At 38.0% G+C, this 12,856-nt stretch overlaps 1 protein-coding gene across 1 annotated transcript in view; it reads left to right on the forward strand.

Annotated features, from left to right (window-relative positions):
- LOC121634036 (adhesion G protein-coupled receptor F5-like) overlaps nt 1-12,856 on the forward strand; it is a 253,610-nt gene that overhangs the window by 197,527 nt on the left and 43,227 nt on the right. The gene's annotated exons all lie outside the window — the stretch shown is intronic.

Genomic DNA, 12,856 nt, shown 5'->3' on the forward strand with positions numbered 1-12,856 from the left:
CACAACAGCGCCATTCAGTCTCTTTTCTCTGACTTTTATCAGTTTTAAGACTGACCTTCAGCTGGGGACCAGTTGAATAAAATTGTTTTTCTCTGATGAATCGGGGAGAGCCCTTTCCTGACTCTTCGTGGGTCAGAAGACTGCTCTCAGCTTAAGTAATTCTGTATTCAATACTTCTCCTGTAATAAACTTCATATACTTATACTCATTCTAGACTCTTGGTAATTTTTCTACAACACCCAGTAAAACCGTATTGTTAACACTGACTTTGATCCCAGTTTAACTTGATCATGACAAACTTACAGGTAACGGAAAATGTTCAGCAAAATGTCTCATTCTTTTTCTGAATACAGTCAGTGGAGCTGATATGATGGAGTTAACGTCATTTTAGTACAAAAGTAGTAGCAAGCTAACGTTTACATTAGCTTTTATGTTACAGTGACCAACTTCTCCAGATGCATTTTAAAGTGGACGTAGGTGCGTGTTGTTTTTATAACACAGACGTTTCAGTTTACTACTCTTATATTGGTCCCTTTTTTAAAGTTTTTAATACCCTGAGCTACCGCCGCTTTAGCAACAGCTGTGTTTACCAGTTTTGATTGATTGCGTGTGCATTGCGGGCACGTCTGTGTAACGGTATGTCAGTGTTACGTCTGGAGAAATGGCAGCAGACAGGAGATCAAACAGAAAGAAGATCATGAAATAATAAAAAAAAGGATTGTCAATGAGTCTAAAATCACAAGACTCAAGTCACTAAAAATGTGATTTAAGTACAAATCAAGTCCAAGTCCCAGACTGGAGTCCCCATCTTTACCATGACTACAGAGGCCGCCACCACAGAGACCACTCAGATTATCGCTAGTTGGGTCCCACAACACAGAACAGGAACCCACAAACCACCCAGACAAGGGTGATCCCTGCAGCAGCGAGCCTGCAGACTGAGCAGGCATAGCTCCCGGCGTGGAGGATCCAAATGTCAAATCTAAGGTCTAAGGTTTGAGTAACAACTGAAAATAAAAAACAATTATTTACCAATTATTGTTTTTATTGTAGGCTAATAACATGACATATAAATATGCTTATAAAGAAAAACAGTCAGTGAAAATGATCTACTTTACAATAAACCAGTGCACCTGAAGGGATCGTTTAACTCAACCTGCTAGAAGAGTGTATGACTCAAGCAAAGGGGGAAGTCCAGAGCAAATAAAGGGCTTTCTCATACACATGAACATTAGTATGTACTCCAGAAGAGCAGTAAATAATGACATCCTGACAAGAGCCTGTTTGGAAGCCAGCAGACAAAGTGAGGTAAATTTACCATTTTACTCTTATAAGACTGGTTTAAACTCAGTATTCTCTCAGGTCAAGTTTAAAACATGCATTCCAAAAAATGATGATCTTTGTAATTCTCCTCCCCTTCTTTCTATTTGCCTGTATTTAATGAATTGGTAGAAAACAGTGTAAATAATAATAGTTCTGATTTTATTTATTATTTATGTGCAAATAAAGACATGCTTATTAGGGAGATTTTTCATGAGAAGCTCGAGCATTAGAGATTTTTCTAATCCCAGAACAAATAACTGTAAAGAATTATGGATTGTATTAAATTCCTTTTTAAATAGATTATATTGAAGAGTAATATTTAGATTTCCAAAAACAATAATTTTATTTCTTTTTGTGTGTAACGTGGAATTTGTTTAATATAATTAATAATGACGGAATAAAAACCCTATAAAGCTGACATACATTCGGGTGCCACAGGGAAACTTACTCATTGTATCTGCATGCTAAAAACAAAAAAAAAAAAAAACTGTTTTACAAGATTATGTCTGACACACAGATGTTATTTGTTTCGTGTGATTAATAACACTATAACACAAACCTTAATATTTACGTACCAGCCCAGTTAAATATAAATCCTATATCCTATCATTAGCTGTGTAATTTGATTGATGATGATTATAACATCTACCATCATATCATCTTGTAATTATTATTATTATTATTATTATTATTATTATTATTATTATTATTATTTTGCCAGTGATTGTGGGTTTTATCTGATGAGTTCGAAACTGTAATGTTAAAATTATCCTTATGTCCCAACAGAAAGAATCCTTAAAAAATTCCTGGATCCAGACTAAGATCTGGATCACCCCCAAAATCTAATCAATTGTTGCTTTATTCTATTCAAGACATTTAATGAAAATTTTATCAAAATCCGTCCAGAACTTTTTGAATTATGTTGCAAACATACAGACAGACAGATATTGGAAAAAAACAGCAAACAGAAGCAGAAGAATTTGATTTGCCAAGTTCTATATCTACTTGTTTGGTGTTAGTGTGACCAGTAAGACGTTTTTTTATGTTATATCAACTGCTGCACAAAAAATGTGAATTGTAAACATTGTAATTTTTTTAATTTATTGTTTAAGTATTTATCACTAATACAGTGAAAATGAGAGGAAATGTAAATATTTGATTTCAGTGTGTGTCCCTAAATTTTCTGCTTGCGATCCTAAACATTTAAGTTAGGGGCCACTGTGCTCCTCGTAAAGAAAGTTAGTCTGGAGCCCTGGAACAAAGAGTTAATCTTTAAAAAAGGGTTTACTCAAACAACTTTAAAATATACAAAATCTGCACACTATTTGTATTTTGTAGTAGTTGGGCAGGTACATAAATCACCGGGCAGATTAGGTGGTAACAAGTATGTTTTCTCTCGGCACCCCGGCGTACCCTTATTGGGCTCCCGAGGAGCGTTGATACTTTAAAAGTGGGGTTTTCCAGGAAACCACCATGTTGTTGTTAGTGTGTTGCTGGATTGTTCAATAAATCACACACGGTTGTTTGCTGAAAAGTGAGAAATTATTTCCAAGTAGTTTCTTTGCAATTTTTACAATTGAAAACTTTTTCCAGACTTCTAGGAAGTACATTTTTGGCTCAAATCCTGCTGCTTCTAACCAGGTTATAATTATCTAGAAGGGTGAATTACAGGGTTTGTGTTCCTGTACATAAATAAATTCCATGGCGTTTTACATGGAAACAGAAATAACAATCTATAATAATCTGTTCAAAAGCTGGTTTCACAACAGGTTTTTCTGCCATGTGACAGCAAACCAAATTCAGCAAACCAGGAAAAGATCACCATCAAAAATCATCTCAAACACTTTTAAATAAATGTTATCTGCATTATTTTAAAATCACACTCTTCTTTTTTTTTTTTTTTTTACTTTAAACCTGTTTTGCTGGAAATTACGCAGCTAATTATAAGTGGATTATTTATTTTTAACTGGGTTGGTACAAAATATTAAGGTTAGTGTTACAGTGTTATTAATCACATGAAAGAATCCCGCCTGTGTGTCAGACATAATCTTGTAAAACAGATGTTTTTGTTTTTAACGTGCTAAATGTATGTCAGCTTTGATATATAATAGGGTTTTTGGTCCATTGTTATTAATTATATGAAACAAATTCCATGTTAGACAGAAAAAGAAATAAAACAATCTGTTAAAATTTTCTAAAGCAGGTTTCAAAAAGGGTTTTATTATCATGTGACTGCAGATTCTGAAAAGCAAAGGAAACCAGGAAAAAAATGAAAATATAATTAAACTAAACAGACTCAGAAAGCACAGACCTCCACCAGGCCATAGGGTCCCTCACCTGAGAAAAACCCACCAAGAGAAAAGGACCAGCAGCCCACCCAGTACCCTCTTCATCCCCTATATCATCAAATGCCCCCCTATCTGGATCATCAGATCCAGAATATCAACATGATCCATGTCAAATAATGTTGGATTATAAAATCTATCATGATATCATCTTGTTATTATTATTATTATAATTATTATTTTACCAGTAATTTTGGGTTTCATCTGATGAGTTAGAAGCTGTAATGGCAAAATGATCCCTATCTCCCAATAGTAAAGAATCCTTTAAAAAATTCCTGGATCCAGATGGTGATCTGGATCACCCACAAATCTAATCACTTGTTGTTTTATTCCATTTCTGACATTACCTGAACATTTAATCAAAATTTATCCAGACAGACAGACAACATAGAAAAAAACAGCGAACAGAAGCAGAAGAAGGAAACCAGAATAAGCTTTGGCTTTGCTCCAACAAATGAATGAGGAAGACTCAGATGAGGGAAAACCCAACCAGGTTTTAAACAGCAACTTCAATATTCTACAATACTCTACCAAATCATTTAATGTTGTTAAAATAAACCTTTTATAAACTAAAATAAAAAAACAGGTTCGTCTGAGTAGGCTGGACCACCTGTTAAGAAACATAAAAACATGAATAGAAAAATATAAACAGAGATTTCCAATGTGAGTTGCATGTGTTGCATGTAGAAAATGCTTTATAGTGTTTGTGCAGCTTGCTACACATTTTGCTTGGAATTACATAATCTAAATAAAATGAGCAAATCTCTGCAACCACTAACTGTTTCTGAATAGTTTTGTTGTCAAATTAAAGGGAATACTTGTGAGATTTGTCAAGATGTGTAAATCACAGTATTTGTGTTACTGGTGAAGAATTCATTAGGATGACACAGCAAAACTGCAAACCTTGCTTAAAAAAAGAAATAAAACTCTTTCAGGATCAGCATCTCTTTGGGATGATGCATCAGGTGCTCTAATCTCTATCAAAATGGTCATTTTGGCACAGTTGGCACCATCTGTGCCATCTGAACTTTCTCATGTGCAAACCTATATATTTTATTATTTGATCACTAATATGTTCAGTACAGTCAAATACATTGACAAGTGCTGCTTAACAGCCCCAGATCTGCGGCCAGCAGGGTGCACAAGGTGGCCATTGTTGTATCTAACTTCAACCATATCTGTGACCAGTGATGGCCGTCTCAAGCTCACCAACATCTATAATTAATCTAAATGAAAATCTCATTAAGGACCACTTAGGATGTAGATGTAGCATCACAGCTATCAGTGACTAAATCCTGGTAAGTTTTCAAGGTTGGAAACTCTAAAACCAGAGGTATGCCAATGGAATGATCTCAAACAGGAATGGCAAGAGCAACTCATCATACCACTAACCAGGAAGTTACAATTTCTTTAATCTTTAACTTCCTGCTTTTTCAACATAAACATTGTACCAACACAGTTTTACATAACCCCTTCAGCATAAACACAGTTCTTTAATTGTACTCTGTACACAGTGTACATCGTACACCTACAATAGTAAATGTGTCATCTATTGTGTTTTATGATGTTACTCTATTCTCTCTGTAGTCCAGATGGCATTACCAAAGGCAGTGCAGTTTGCTGTTATTATCCTGGTTGTGTGCTACAGTCTGGAGAAGCAGGGATGCAGACAGTCTCTGACGGCCTTCTTTGAGGTAAAAATGAGAATTTAAATTTCATGACATGATTTTGACATTTTATGGCCATGTTTTATAAACCAGAAAATCATTCCCGGTGATCTATATAAGAGTTACAAGCGCACCTGCATAAAATAGTTATAATCACGAAACCACGGCCATTCGGGCAAACTTGACCAGACTGTGGGGGTCAGATTTGTCTCAGCCTCTCCTACCTGCATCACCTCCATTCAGGAGTCTGCAGCTTTGGATAATGCTGTAGTCCTCGTTGTTGCACCTGCCTTGCTGGCTGTTTCCCTTCATAAACTCCACTAGATGTTCCTCTGCCAGCTTCTAAAGAAAGCCCTGTGAACTGTTTGGGTTTCAGTGCACTTCTTGATGATGATGTGGACATTTATTCCTACAAGGTCCAGTATGATGTAAAACACAGCATGGATCCATCTCTGCATATACCCTTTACAGAAACGTCCACATGATCTGATCCAGAAGGTCGGGAATCTGAAAATAGAACAGTGCAAAATCCTGTGTGACTTTGGCTGAGACAGGTAGAAATTATCTTATTTCCTCTGATCTTTAAATATTAATATTTGAACTAGTTTAAATGAAAAGTCATGTAGTGTTAGGAAACGTCAGGGACCAGCAAGACTTTATGATTTTATTTGACAAAGTTATTAAATATGCAAATTTCTAAACGGTGCAAACGTCCACCTTGGTCGTTCTAGTGCTAAAAATTCTGATCAGATTACTAGCACACATAGAGTCATTAAATGTTTATATTATAATATTTAGGCTACAGTAATCTCTAATTTCATTATTTACATCATATATCCTTGTCACAGTCTCAGGATAAATATTTCAATTTTAATATAGAAACACTGCAATGACTTCCTTTGAATTACATTTACGAACAAAACATTTGTTCACAAAATGAACTCCCAATCATAAAAAATCGTTTAAAAAATTCCTGGATCCAGACGGTGCTCCGGATCAGCCCCAAAATGTAATCACTTGTTCCTTATTCTATTTCTCATGTTTTCTGATTTTTTTTTTTTTTTTTTTTTTAATCAGACAGACAGAAACACAAACTAACGCCACAGAAAACCCAATAACTTTTGGCTGTGCTCCAACAAATAAATGAGGAAGACTCTGATGGGGGAGAAATAATCAGCTCCTCTTACTACAACAGGACCAAGTTTGGACATCTTGATGACGAGGCAGTCTTCATCTCTAGGTGCAACTAGAAGATGGCCTGTTGTTGTGTTTTATGAGGTTTTGGACATGGCTGCACTGAATGCAGGGTCCTCTACTGGAGCTGCATCGATGCCAGAATGATGCAGCGTTCGTTTATTACTGAGCTGTCCAACTGGGATACAATAAATCAAAATCAACTGATATCCAGCACTATGTTTCCTGCTTTAGCTCTATATGATGCTTTTTTATCAAATAATTGCTACAAATATATATACATTTATTTATTTTTATTTTTATTTTTTTTTTGTATTTTGGCTTATTAAGTGAATGTTGTATGCTATTAAGTATTTCACATTTACTAATCAATCCCACACGCATATAAATTATTTATTTATTGAAGCTTTGTCTAGAATGAGAAAAAAATCCTCTGCATAAAATGTAAACATGTATATAACATTTTATGTTGCGTTGAAAAGGTATCAAAATTACCCCCTCTGGTGGTTCTAGTGTTTAAAAAAATTTCTGAATGATGAATCCAGGCTTTGATCCAGATCACCCCAAAATCCAATCAGTTGTTCTTTTATTCCATTTCTGAGATTTCATGAAAATTGAATCAAAAAGAAGCAGCATGAACCAGTTCAAGAGCAGTACAAACATGGTTTTCACACGGCACAGGGAAGAAGAAAGGTGTTGCTATATGTTTAAGCTTTGTTTTATGTATATTATGTAAATATTATCATTCTGTAGACATGTTAAAACAGGAAGTGAACTAATATAACTGCAGACTTTTTTTATAAAATACTCTTATGTCAGAAAATCCACTTTTCTTGTTATTTTAGAATTTAAATTATATTTAAATGTAATACTTTAAATGTTAAAACTATCAGTGAAAACTCCGACAGAAACAGCTGCTAAACCTTCTGCTTCCACACCGAGGTTAACACAGTAATATTTCTTTTTTCTGTTACTCTTGCCTTGGTAATGTAAACATGTGTTTTCCTTACAATAAAACCTGTTGAACTAAAATTAAGAAAGAAAGAAAGAAAGAAAGAAAGAAAGAAAGAAAGAAAGAAAGAAAGAAAGAAAGAAAAGATGTAAATACAACAAACAAACAGGACAGAAAGGTGTCTCTTCCCTTTTCATCTTTGACTTTGGCGCCGTCTTGTGGTGAGATACTGACACTGGTTGTGCCCAGAAAGAATGAATTTGGTCTTCATCTTGTGGCTGAATCCTGTTACTGCTGCTGTTTTACAGAAAATTAACCTCATTACTACCCTACGGAGCACATGAAGAAGAAATATGATGAAGACGTGTGTCTTGTCTAAATGTGCGTTGAAGTATTTGGACACTAAATTTTTCTCTCTAACTGAATTGAACAGTTGAACAACTTTTCTTTCATTATAAAACCACATAAATAATTAAACCACAATAAATACGCTTGTCTGACCTCTATCATATAAAAAAGTGAATTCTAGATTAGTCCCTTTTGTTGCATAATAATTAACAATAATAATACATTTTATTATATAAATATATATTTGGTCACAAGAGTTAAGAAAATCCTTTAATTTCTGGAATAAATTTAGCCTGTCTGAGCTCAAAGTAGCAGCATAAATATTAAAGAAACAGAAATGGGTGCCGTGTATTTCTGCCATGACAACCAGAGCCCTACCAGCCACCAACTCCACTGTGGACGTAATGGTAATATCCAGCCCAGGAGAAAAGAGGCAGGCTACCCCAGCAGAGATGTTCGTGCCATGAGATAAAACACACTGCCCCTTCCACCAAAACTCCCAGTCCAGCTCATTACTTTTATAACTATGTGTTTCTTGTAGGAAAACCATGTTCAACCTTTTTCTGAGAAATCATCTCAGAAATAACTCTCTTCTGCTGATCCCACCCTCCATGCCCACCCTCACCTTACCCATACTAACAAGAGAGAGAATAAAAGAGCAAACAGTAAAGGAAAACATGAGGAGAAACACCCAGTGCAGTATCTTCACCATATCTTTATGTACTAGGCTTCAACCGTCCAGAAACCCTTCTCAAGTTGAGCATCTTCCTCAAACTAGTGACATGTTTCCATAACCTAAAACATTTCTTCTCATCCAGTAAATCCAGCCCGACTACCTTCTGTAAGGTGTGCACACTTCTAAAAAAACTTCCCTACATCTGGAAAAAAGTCTGATACCTTAATGGATTTACCAAATGTTTCATCTAGAAACCCATCAGTTTCCTCCAGCGTGTACAAATCTTCACCGTGCTGAGAATCTGCAATCAAAGCAGAGTCCGAGTCATCCTCCATCTTCTCCCCCTCATCTACAGTAGGCCCCTCTACACCCCACTGCCCTCCATCCTGCTCATCCCCACCTGGCATATATTTAAGCAGCACAACCCCGGGTCTCTCTCCACAGCCCTCCCTGACTAGACTCGACACTCCTCCCGGAGCCGACTCCACTTCGGCCCAGCCTACCTTCAGAGCTATCTCGTCGGGGACACCGGATAACCTGGTAACACCCACCTGATCCTGCCGTTCTCCAACCTGACTACCGGCCATTCCACTACACCCTTATCCCCCATCAGAAACGGACCCCGCCCCCACGACGTCAGTCCCCCGTGGGCCGGTGTCAGCGGGTGTAGCAGCGGTACCATCCCTACCCTTCCCCAGTCCCTCGCTATCGGCTCCCGGCTCAGCAACACCACCAGCTTGCCTGTGAGGACAATTTATCCATTTGTGTCCCACAACACCACAGTCAAAGCACTTCATGCTCTCAGTGCTGGCGTAGACCATGTAATATCCCTCTTCATGCTTCACCTTGAAGGACACATCGAGCGTCTGCGTCTGACAGCTCAGAAACATAAACACCTGCCTCCTGAAAGACTGCATGTGCTTAAGCTTCTCTCTCTTACAGCCTAGCCCCATGGTCCTAAAATTGCTTGCCAGATTCCCAAACCGCTGCAGCTCTTTCCCCAGAACGTCATTTGGGACAAACGGGGGAACACCCGACACGGTAACACAGGAGGCGGGCACCGCAAGCGAGGAAACCCTAAACACCGTCCACTGTAACACTGCTCGCAATCAACCCTGCCACCATACTCTCCTCCTTTAAGAAAACCACCACACCTTTATTCATCCTAGAAACACAGGACAGGTTGGCATGACCCACACAATCCCCTATAGCAAGGAGAATAGTTTTCATCAGGACCGTCGGGTCGGGCTGAACCCGCACGCCGTGCTTCAAAGACAAAAGACGCCATCTCCGCCAAGAGACACGGCCTGCTGGCCACCCACTGACCACAAACCCACTAGCAACCGTCACAAATAGTGTGTGTCAACCAGAAAATAAATACCAGGTAGAAAACCAAAAGGAGAGAGAAAAAAGAAATTCTCATTCAAACTCACTGCACGCTCCACCACCAACAAACTCCCAGCATGCAACAGGAAAGAAAGAAAAATGGAAATACAACAAACATACAGGACAGAAAGGTGTCTCTTCCCTTTTCATCTTTGACTTTGGCGCCCTCTTGTGGTGAGATACTGACACTGGTTGTGCCCAGAAAGAATAAATTTGGTCTTCATCTTGTGGCTGAATTCTGTTACTGCTGCTGTTTTACAGAAATTCGTCTCATTACTACCCAACAGAGCACATGAAGAGGAAATATGATGAACACGCATGTCCTGTCTCAATGTGCTTTGAAGTATTTGGAGAAGACACTAAATTCTAACTGAACTGAACAGTTGAACAACTTTTCTTTCATTTTAAAACCACATAAATGATTAAACCACAATAAATACGCTTGTCTGACCTCTATCATACAAAAAAGTAAATTCTAGATTAGTCCCTTTTTTTGCATAATAATTAACAATAATAATACATTTTATTATATAAATATATATTTGTAAATATTAAATAATATTTATTTCCGGTTTGTTGTTCATGTAGTAGATGATCACTTTGTAGAGCACTAGTTTTTTACGTCTTCGTTGTTCTTGTCCTACTTTATTCTTTCCATACTACCAAGTTTTATGCCCATGTGCCGATACTGTTTATCTTTGACAGATTTTTTGTTTTTAGCGCATCCTGCTGTGATTAGAGATCCATTGTTTTTCTCCTCTCCCACCAGAAAAGCTGGGAAACTGTAAAACTTCTTACAGCCATCTAACAGAGTTTACGTGAACATGCTGCTGATGTGTATTTAAAATCTGTATTCTGGTTAGTTCAGACTGCCACAAAGATCAGGACAGTGTATCTGTTATGTCTGATTAAAAATTGCAAAAAAATTGCAAAAAAAAAAAAAGAAAAATTGCAAAAAAAATAAGAAGAATAAAATTTCAGTCCTATTTCAGCACTTTTCATAATAAGAGCAGCACAAAGTGCTTTATATAATAACAGCAATAATTAGCATTAAGTTCCTGGGCTTCCACATTTCCGGACCTCTCCTGGACTGTGAACTCTGCACAGCTGGTGAAGAAGGCCCAACAACTGCTTTTCTTTCTCAGGAAATTGAACAACACAGCATAGGACAAAAGGAACTAAGTTTGGGTGGTGAGGACAGCTCAGGCAGTTGTTTGCCACCGTCTACCGGATCTGGTCTAGATCGAAAGCTGGTGCACGTACAAAAACCAGCGTACTGCAATTATAGTCAACTTTTTTGTAAAAACCGAAATTGGCAGGAGAATGTCCTACCTCCACGGCAACTCTGACCCTGGTGTACACACAAAATCTGGAGAAACGGGAAACTGTGACACCAACGGTACAGAATAAAATCAAAGTTAAAAGGCATTCATGCAAAATTAAAGATTTTTTTTCACACCACATGATATATGTTAAAGCTATTTGCAAAAATGAATAAAGAGGCATGTTTGATATTGATACTCCTGGGAGTGCATGTGCTCACACTCACAAAAAAAATAAAAATAAATAAATAAATATTAAATAAAATCTGAATTTACAAGAGAAACAGTCATGTATGTTATTAGTAACTTCCACCAGTAAAATATGTTCTGTCATTGTAAAACATTAACCTACATGTTATAAAATACATTCAGGCTAAATAACAAAGTGGACACCCTGCTGCCAACATTGTCATGGTTTTCTCTGGCTGCGTGTTTTGGTGTTTATTGTCCTGAGATTCCAGGGGGGTTTTCGACCAACGTAGCTACAGAAAGCCAGGCTATACCGGGAAAGCCTCGCTTGAACTAACACCATCTCTGAATTAAGATTCAAGACGCTCCACTAACACATTTCAGCTGCATCTAATTGAGGCTAATTCAAGCGAAGCTTCCATAGCCTGGCTATGTGGGAGGTCCTGAGGAACGTAGGAAGCCCTGATGAGTGGATGGTGGAAAAGAGGAGCTGGCTGAAAAAGAGAGCAAGCCGAGAGCTTTATTTTCTCGGCAGCTAGACAAAGAATTTTGATGGTGATCCGTGACATGCGGTGGGGTTCATGGTTGGTGAGACACTGACTCCTCTGGAGTCAGATTTACTATAAGAACTGAAAAGAGCATCTTATTTCACTATTCATTCAACAGCATGCAACTATGACCCCTTGAGGTAAGGCAGAGCCCTGCCTATCTCACCTGCATCTCCTGACCGCATGTCACTGATGGAGATGTATGAGGACTTTAGTCAAAGTCAAAGTCAAAGTCAATGTCACTTTATTTGTCAATTCTGCAGTATGTAGAAGACATACAGAGGATCGAAATTGCTTTTCACACAGACCCAAGGTGCAGACAATAAACATTTAACATACATCTTTTAAGTAAAAGAAAAGGTCTCTGCTTTGCTATACAATATATAAGAAACTATATTATGCTATATAAAAGGAATAAAAGCAAGAAAATATAAATAATGAAAAAGGCACAAGTAGCAGCAACATATTGGGTAAAGAAAACCAGATAGTGCAAAATTAATACAGTAGTGCAAATGGCATGGCAGTTGTGCAGGTTTAGCTTATATACTGGGGTTTAGCTTATATACTGGGAGTTAAGTGTCCATGAACAGTTCAGAGTCTGGAGGTTTTGTGGGCAGGGCAGGGAGAGAGTTCAACATCCTGACAGCCTGGTGGAAGAAGCTGTCCTTCAGTCTGCTGGTCCTGGCGCTGAGACTCCGCAGTCTCCTCCCTGAAGGCAGCAGACTGAAGAGGCTGTGTGACGGGTGGGTGGGGTCACCAGCGATGCCGAGAGCTTTGCGGGTGAGGCGGGTGCAGTAGATGTCGTAGAGGGAGGGGAGAGGGGCACCGATGATCTTCTCAGCTGTTCTCACAATGCGCTGGAGGGTCTTTCGGCAGGACGCGGTGCAGGAGCCGTACCACACTGTG

Source organism: Melanotaenia boesemani, chromosome 22 (assembly GCF_017639745.1).
Source record: "Melanotaenia boesemani isolate fMelBoe1 chromosome 22, fMelBoe1.pri, whole genome shotgun sequence".
Lineage (NCBI taxonomy): Eukaryota > Metazoa > Chordata > Actinopteri > Atheriniformes > Melanotaeniidae > Melanotaenia > Melanotaenia boesemani.